This window comes from Physeter macrocephalus, chromosome 18 (assembly GCF_002837175.3).
Source record: "Physeter macrocephalus isolate SW-GA chromosome 18, ASM283717v5, whole genome shotgun sequence".
Classification (NCBI taxonomy): Eukaryota; Metazoa; Chordata; class Mammalia; order Artiodactyla; family Physeteridae; genus Physeter; species Physeter macrocephalus.
The window spans coordinates 16,329,848-16,338,768 of NC_041231.1; the positions used below are offsets into that span (position 1 = coordinate 16,329,848).

Below are 8,921 nucleotides of genomic sequence, written 5' to 3' on the forward strand. Positions count from 1 at the left end.
CCCAGCCGCTCCGCGGCATGTGGGATCCTCCCAGGCCGGGGCGCGAACCCGGTTCCCCTGCATCGGCAGGCGGACGTGCAACCACTGCGCCACCAGGAAAGCCCCCCATCCTGTTTTTAAATCAATTTCCCTCCCTTTGGCCAATTTACCCTGCTAGCATTATAAAAGATACTTATTTCCCCTCTCCTATTTTTTGCATAAAGAGGACACATTAGCATACTAAGCTATGACCCTTTGTTCTTAAGTACCATGTCTCGACTTTATTTATGTAATGAAATCTTCTAAGGACTGGGATGTAATATTGATCATCTAGTTCAAGCCCCTCTTATTTGACAGATGAGAAAATAGGTTCAAAGAAGCTAAGTGACTTGCTCACAATCACAGAACTAGATAATAGCAACACTTGGACTAGTTTTCTTATCACCTGACGAATGTCATCTACCTACTTAATTAGCTTCATTTCAAAATCAAATGTTAGTGGATTGGGCTTCCCTGGTGGGGAAGCCGATGCAGGGGACACGGGTTCGTGCCCCGGTCCGGGAAGATCCCACGTGCCACGGAGCGGCTGGGCCCGTGAGCCATGGCCGCTGAGCCTGCGCGTCCGGAGCCTGTGCTCCGCAGCGGGAGAGGCCACAACAGTGAGAGGCCCGCGTACCGCAAAAAAAAAAAAAAAAAAAAAAAAGTTAGTAGATTATCTGCAGTCTTTTACCCTGAATCCCATGCTATGTGCACCCCCCAATTCTTTTTGCAAGGATTGTTGGTGGGGAGGAAGGAGAGTATTAATGATGGGATGTGTCTATTGCTACCCGCTGTATGCCAGATACTAATTAGGGGCTTTACTTAGGCCTTCTAACTTTTTTTAACTTTTGAAAATTTATTTTTAAAACTTATTTTAAAGATTGTAGTAAAGTACACATAGCATAAAAATTACCATCTTAACCATTTTTTTAGTGTACCATTCAGTGGCATTAAGTAACCATTCAGTGGCATTAAGTATATTCACATTTTTGTGTAGTCATCACCACCATCCATCTCCAGAACTCTTTTCTTCTTGAAAAACTGAAACTCTGTTCCTATTAAACAATAACTCCCCAACCCCCTCTCCCCCAGCCCCTGGCAACCACCATTCTACTTCCTATCTTTATGAATTTGATTATTCACATAGAATAATAAAAGTGGAATCATACAGTAGTTGTCTTTTTGTGACTGGCTTATCTCACTTAACAGAACCTCCTCAAGTTTTATCCATGCTGTAGCACGTGTCAGAATGTCCTTCTTTTTAAAGGCTGAATAATATTCCATTATACATATATACCACATTTTGTTTACCTTTTATCTGTCAATGGTTAGGCTGTCTTACTTTTGAAGGAGCATTATTATCCTCATTTCATGGATGACGAAACCAAGAATGAAAAATGTTCAGTAACTTCCCCTTGGTCCCAGAGCCATAAGCAGTAGCATTACAAGCTAAGCCCAGATATACTTGAATCTAAAAGTCATGCTCTTTTCAGGGTTGTGAGGTCATCTCCCAATATCTGCAATATATTTTACCTGTATCAGCATTGTTAGGGGGATGGAAGTCCTTAATTTTACATTTTAGAGCCTTTATTTCTCATATGTTAGCAATAATCTAGAAGATTTACTAACCGTTTTAAAATTGATTGGGGTTTTAACCTTTCAGGTTTATTTACTTGCTGGGAGTAAGGTATTTATTCAAAGTGATTTTATCATAGTATGAATAGATGGCAATATTCAAATAAAAAGTAGATTTTTTCAAACACACAGTTCTTTGGTAAAATACAAGATGTAAAAATCAACTCATGCCATTATGAAAAATCATTATGCCCTTAAGAGTTGGAGGAAAATATTATCAGCATGGGCTTCTCCTCTGTAAAGCAAAGCAAAACAAACTGAGCTTTAAGGATCTATATCCCCACTTTCACGATAATAATAGCTAGCATTTCCTGCCTTCCTGCTATATGCCAGGCATTATGCTAAACACTTTACATACATTATCTTATTTCATCCTCTCAGCAGCCCTGTGAAGTCAGTACTCCTTGTATCCTCATTCTGTAAAGGGGAAGTGAGGGTAGGAGGGAGGTTTGGTAACTGTTATGGGTTGAAATATGTCCCCTTCCACCTCCACCAAAGATATGTTAAGGTCCTAACTATTAGTGTCTCAAAATGTGACCTTATTTGGAAATAGGGTCTTTGCAGAGGTAATCAAGTTAAAATGCGGTCATTAGGGTGGGCCCTCATCCAATATGACTAGTGTCCCTATAAAAAGGTGAAATTTGGACACATATATCAACAAACACAGAAGGAAGACGCCCACATGACTGGAGTGATGCATCTGTAAATCACAGAATCCCAAGGATTACCAGCAAACACTAGCAGCTAGGAGAGGGCAGAAAGGATTCTCACCTAGAGCAGCAGGGGATCATGGCCCTGAAGACACCTTGATTTCAGACTTCTAGCCTCTAGGACTGCAGACACTAAATTTCTATTTAAGCCACCCAGTTTTGGTATTTTGTTACAGCAGCTCTGGAAACGAATACAGTAACTTTTCTAGGTCAAACCAACAGCAAGTGATGGAGCTGGTATTCGGACATAGGGCCTACTAAGAGCTTAATAAATATTAACTGCTATTAGTGGTTGTAACACTAACAATAATATTTAATGTTATGATTAATACTAAAACTTGGGGCTGTTGTTGTTTCCCTTCTCCTAAGACTATACTGTTATCCATCCACTATGCTACAATTGGGGCTTGCTTGTCACAGATTCAAAAACCCATCAATCTCACTCAAAACTGAATATGAAATCGGTTATCTCTATGCGAGCAGCTGGCCAAGTTCAGACACCAGTTAGTCCCCACTTAAAGGAAATGTGCCATTAACAGTCTATATGAGACACGTGTGAAACTGTGTGAGAGAAAATTCATGAAAAGATCACTAACTATAGGCCTTGTACATAATACCCACCCAAACCTGAAACCCTACATCCTGAGCAAGTGAAGACAACAGATTGTTAAACTCCTGTGTTTTGATGAGGATTTATCTGGAGAGGATTATTATAGCTCTCAACTCTGCACTAATGTCTAGCATCTGAACGTGCATCCATGGAAACACAATTCAACTTCTTAATTTTCCAGCCCTGCGGATAATTGGTTCCATAGAGACACAAAGACTCACGCTCTCAACATATGCATCAGAGATGCTGCTTACCAGTAATCAGAGGCTCAGCTTCCTTTGAAGTTCAAAAATGTGTGTGTGGAGGGGGTTTGGGGTAGGCAGAGAATCATTTCTGGGTTCTTTATCATAGTTAAGGTGGATTATGATTTTATTTTAGGGTGAAACAAATTTAGCAGAGCCAGACCCAAATTTTTCACCCTCTCTCTGCTCTGCATCTCAGCTGAAGTCTCATGTGCTTTGCTATGCTAAAGAGTACACTGGAATTTAGTGGAAAACAAAGCATGCAGTTTCTCTAGTTTCATAAATTATCCTCACCCTCATCTTTGGGGGAATTATGAATAGCTAAGTGGGGGCAGAGCTGGTTTTGTGGATAAAGTCATAGGCTGGACATTTGGAGATACGGTTTCTAATTTAGGTTCTGCTTCTGGCTTGCTTTGACCCTCTGGGAAGTCACATTGTTCCCATGACTTTGGTTGGATTACTTGTGAATTCCAGAAAAACATAGTCCAGAGTTGCAGCGCAAAGTTGCTGGGAGGCTTATTCTGATTGATTGGAAACATGGTGGTCTTCAAAAATGAAGGCCACTGTTATGGAACCCTGCCTCTATGTAGAATTTGTTTGCATGACACAGTGAATTAAATTCTTAGAAAAGTTGGAGAGGAGTATCATGGCTAATATCAGGCAATGATTTTTAACTCCTTTCTCACCGAGGCTTTTATCATAGCTTTGAAGTCAAAATAATCCCCCAAATTTTCATCACATTCCAGTTATGCTAAGTGACACTGGCTGTCTCCGAGGGTGAAAGAGTCAGGGCCAAGCACTTATAAGCAACCAGCGACAATCAGCTCATACATGGGCTGTGCCTTTTAGAGTCGTGAGAGCCATCCCTTTAGCCTGACCTAAACTCCAGCTGTTTTCCCCTATAGTTCAGCTGCTATGAATTTTAGATTATTTTGTTTTGCTCCCTCTTTGTTATTTTGTTTTGCTCCCTCTGGTTTTGGCATTTGATAATAGTTCCATTGCACTATTACCTTGGAATTCCACCTCTAACATTTGCTCTTTCCTTGAGAAATTTAGATCCAAAAAAGCAGATCTCACAGTAGCTGTCAACAGTAGCTCTAGATGGCAGATCTGTAATATAAACAAGGTTTCCAGTCTGTGGCCCATCTTGGTCTCAGCGCTAGAGAAATTCAGAGAAGGCACAGCAAAGGATTGATTTACTTGTTCCTGTTAGAGAACAGCTAAAACAATTGCCTTCCAAATCATGCAAACTATTTCCAGATTAATCTTAAAGCCTCAGTCATACCCTCCCACCTCGAAAAACCTTCAATGACTTCCCAATTATATCAGGTAGCTTTCACTGCAAGCCATTCCAAAACTTAGTGGACTCAAACAATAAATATTTATTACTTGTAGCATTTCGGTGGGTTGTTTTTCTGGTCTGGGTTGGCTCTGTTGGGCTGGAATGTCTAGGATGGCCTCATTCATATATCTGGAGGTGAGTAGGCTGGTGGGTCTAGGAATCTTATCTGGCACAGCTTGTATGAAGTGCACCTGTCTCTCATCCTTCAGTAGGTTAGCTTTGGCCTCTTCACATGTGATCTCAGGGTTCCTAAGAGCAGTAAGAGAGGGCAAATCCCAATGTCCCAGTGCTTCTTAAGACTTTGCTTGCACCACACTTGCTAATGTCCAACTGGTCAAGCCCAGAATCAAAACAGGGATACAGGAAGCTGTGATTGTTGCAGGGGATCACTGCTACAACACCATTTGATAAGGTCCACACCCCTTATCACAGTATTAACTCATTCTGAATGCAGTCTAGCATCCCAACACTATGCCACACTGTACACCATTAGCACTTAGGCTCCAGCCAAACTGAACTTGCTGTTTCTAGTAGCTGCCACACTTTCTGGTCCCCATGTCATTATTCTTGCACTTGTGTCTATTAGAATGCCTTTCCCCTTATCACAGTATTAACTCATTCTGAATGCAGTCTAGCATCCCAACACTATGCCACACTTAGGCTCCAGCCAAACTGAACTTGCTGTTTCTAGTAGCTGCCACACTTTCTGGTCCCCATGTCATTATTCTTGCACTTGTCTCTATTAGAATGCCTTTCCTCCACTTGCCACACAGCCAAATTCATCACAGAATAAATTTTTAAAGCCCCTACACTGTGTAAGCAGTCTGCTAGGCTGGAGATAAAACCTTGCAGAAGCTCAGAGCTACCTATCCTGTATAGTTTTCTATAGTTTTCTGTAACAAAGTACCACAGACTGGGTGGCATAAACAACAAATATTTTTTCTCACAGTTTTGGAAGCTAGAAGTCTGAGATCAAAGTGCCAGCAGGATTGGTTCCTTCTGAAGTCCATGAGGGAAGAATCTGTTCCGGGCCTCTCTCCTTGGCTTGTAGATGGCTGTCTTTTCCCTGTGTCTTCATGTGGTCTTATCTTCTGTAACTGTCTGTGTTTTAATTTCCTCTCCTTCTAAGGACTTCAGTCATAATAGATTAGAGCCCATTCTTACAGCCTCATTTTAACTTAATCACCTCTTTAAAGACCCTGTCAGTAAATACAGTCACACTCTGAGGTACTAGGCTTTAGGACTTCACCATATGAATTTCTTGGGGGATACAATTCAGCCCATAACATATCCTTAAATACCCCCACTCAATTGCAATCTCTTCTTTAAAACCTTGATAATAACTCCTGGATAAAAATAAATTATATCTCCTTTTAACCTCCCTTGCTAATTTAATTGCCTCTTTTATGATTCTGATCAGTTACTGTCTTGTGTTATAGTTATCAATATCTGTGTCTCTTTCTCCTATTTATTCATTCAGTATGTATCGGGCACCACCCACATATCAGGCATTGTACCAAAGGCCAGGTAATAGAGGTGTAGCAGACACTGCCAGTGCCCTGCCCACTTCCCTGCTGGCATCCGCTGTTGCAGTACGTGCTGATGGTGTCTTGTGCAAGCTCCACAACTCTCTGCCCCAGGGTTTTCTACCTGGCGCCCAGAGCAGGTGGCAGTGCCCGGGAGTTAATGCCCCTGGGAGCAGCCCTCACTCAGTGATGCCAGGAGTTAGTGGACAAACAGCCCAGCTTCCTCATCTCCTCAGCCCTTACCTTCTTCCAAAGGTTGTTGGTGGTTAAGCACCCCCGATTTCCACCCCCACATGGGACATGGAAGCATGATCTCCCAGAGGTTTCTAATAGGATGGAGCTTCAGCTGCCCATGGGAGGTCCTGGCTACATAATGCATGTCCTCATTATTGGCGCCATCCTCCATTCTTGCCTTATTTTTCTACTTCCCTACCCATGCTTCACGGGATCAACTTTAAATGGACTACTTGCTCTCAAATACCTGTCTAGGGGATGACTTTTAGGACAACTCAGCCTAAGTCAAGTGGTGAGCAGAGAGGTTGTGGTTTCTATTCTTACGTAACTGATTTACTCACAGGGATGCAGACAAGAGAATAGGGAATCCCCTTACAGTTTGCTAACAGCTAACATTTATTGTGTAGTCTCAAAAGCAATTCTGATACAAATAAGAAATATTATTATTCTCATTTTACATATAAGGAAACCAAGGCTTAGAGAGGTTGAGGAGTGGCCCAGGGGCAACAGAAACTGAGAGGTACCAGGGATTTAAACCCAGATTCGTAAGATTTCAGAGACAGAGCTCTGCCACTTAGTTACCTGCCTCTCATTTAGTTGTTTCTTCTCCATTTGCAGATGGTTTCAGAAGGGTTTGATTTATTAAAAACAAACAAACAAAAACAAACAAAACAAACATGAAACCTAACAGGGATTGAGGTCCTGGGCCATAAACATCACCCAGGTGTCTAATTAATGGCTACAATCCCTCATGTGGAAACCTGGCATGGAGTAGTGAGTCACAGGGGCCCAGACCTGCCCCAGGCCCTGAGACATGTTATCTCTCCAAGCCAGCTGGTCACTTCCAGCAAATCCACTCCCTGTAAATGCCAGCAAGACCTGGGAACACATGGGTTTCTTCTTATAGCAGAGCTGATGGACCTGGCATCTTGGGCGGCAGCAGCTGCTAGGTTTGTCAGCTTCCAAGTGGTAAAGACCTCCTCTGGGCCCAGCCTCCCTCATGAGTGCTGTAGTATCAGGATGGGGGCAGGGCTATTTGGCCTTCACTTACCAGGTCACTGATGACAGCATTTCATCCTGGGCAGCTAATTGCTCCATTCTCCAAGAGACCCTTTTGTCTGTTCCAGGTCACCGGGGCACCCTTTCCTACGGCAAGTCAGAGAGGCTGCTCCTTACTTCGAGCTGGCCTGTTGTGGGGAGCGGCACCAGGTGCCTGGGGAGAGCCAGGGAAGCAGGCTCAGTGCTAATGGGCCACAGGCCTCTTCCATTCAGCAGGGATATCACAGCCAGGATACGGCACCTAGAAGGCCAGCAACCTGTTTCATTTTTCCTCTCCTGTTTCTCGGATTAAAAACGAGCAAACAATAACAAAAAAGCAAAACAACGACAACCGTAACTATAGTTGCTTATTCTATTCTGTTTTACAAATTGTTGTAATAGAAAAACCTAGATTTGAACTTCTGTTCTCCCAGTCCCTGGCCATGTGACTATGAGCAAGTGGCCTCCCCTCTCCCAGCCTCTGCTTCTCCTGCAGTCAAGCAGGGGAAGTACTTTATCTAAGGCCACATGACTAATGTGGCACGGCTGGAATTCTATCCTGTGCCTCTGTTGGTATCAGAACACAATGCTTCCTCCTAGAAAGGTGTTGGCACATAACATAGCAAAGGTTCAAAAGGTTCAGCTCTAGGACACTGTGCTGACACCAAGGCAAAATTGTGAGGGAGATACAGTACCTGCTGATTGATCTCAGTGTTACCCTCTTCTGTCTGCCTAAATTTCAGGCACCCAGAATTCTTGACACCTCTGCCTGTCACCACATTTCCCTTGCTTCTTAGAAAGAGTCTGGAATTTGGATTTTTCTGAAATCCTTAGACTTGGGTTCTAGCTCTGCCACTTACTGGCTGCATGATGGTGGACACGTTAATTCTACATTTTTATGTCTCAATTTCTCATTTTTAAAAAGTAAGGGGCTGGTCTGAATAATCTGCTAATTTAGTTTAAAACGATAGGTTTGGAGCCAGATGGTCGGGTTAAGAATCTCCAGGTGTGTGAACTTGGACAAGCCCTCACCTTCCCCAATTCTGAAGTCCCTCATTTTAAAAATGGGAATAAGGAAAGCCCCTACCTCACAGGTAGTGGTGCAAAAGGGTCAGTGCAAAGGAAGCATTTCTTAGGATAGTACCTGGCACATACTATTTCCACCTTAGCCTTTTTTTTTTTTTTTTTTTTCCGGTACGCGGGCCTCTCACTGTTGTGGCCTCTCCAGTTGCGGAGCACAGGCTCCGGACGCGCAGGCTCAGCGGCCGTGGCTCATGGGACCAGCCGCTCCGCGGCATGTGGGATCTTCCCGGACCGGGGCACGAACCCGTGTGCCCTGCATCGGCAGGCGGACTCTCAACCACTGCGCCACCAGGGAAGCCCCTTAGCCTTTATTTCAATCACGGTGTTTCCTTTCTCTGGAGGCAGTTGCTTTATAAAGAGATGGCTAGCTGTTAAAGGGATTTCAGTCAAAAGGGAGTATTTGAGGGGCTTTCCAAACTCCTTGGAAAGCATGCCACTTGGGCAGCTGCATACTCCGACAATCTATACAACGTGTTTAATGTG

The 8,921-nt window shown here is 43.3% G+C and overlaps 1 protein-coding gene across 1 annotated transcript in view; it reads right to left on the reverse strand.

Annotated features, from left to right (window-relative positions):
- LRRN1 (leucine rich repeat neuronal 1) overlaps nt 1-7,790 on the reverse strand; it is a 104,001-nt gene extending 96,211 nt beyond the window's left edge. Inside the window, exon 1 of the mRNA XM_055079759.1 lies at nt 7,369-7,790. The gene's annotated coding sequence lies outside the window, so the exon portion shown is untranslated. The remainder of the gene's footprint in view (nt 1-7,368) is intronic.
- Nucleotides 7,791-8,921: the final 1,131 nt, after the last annotated feature.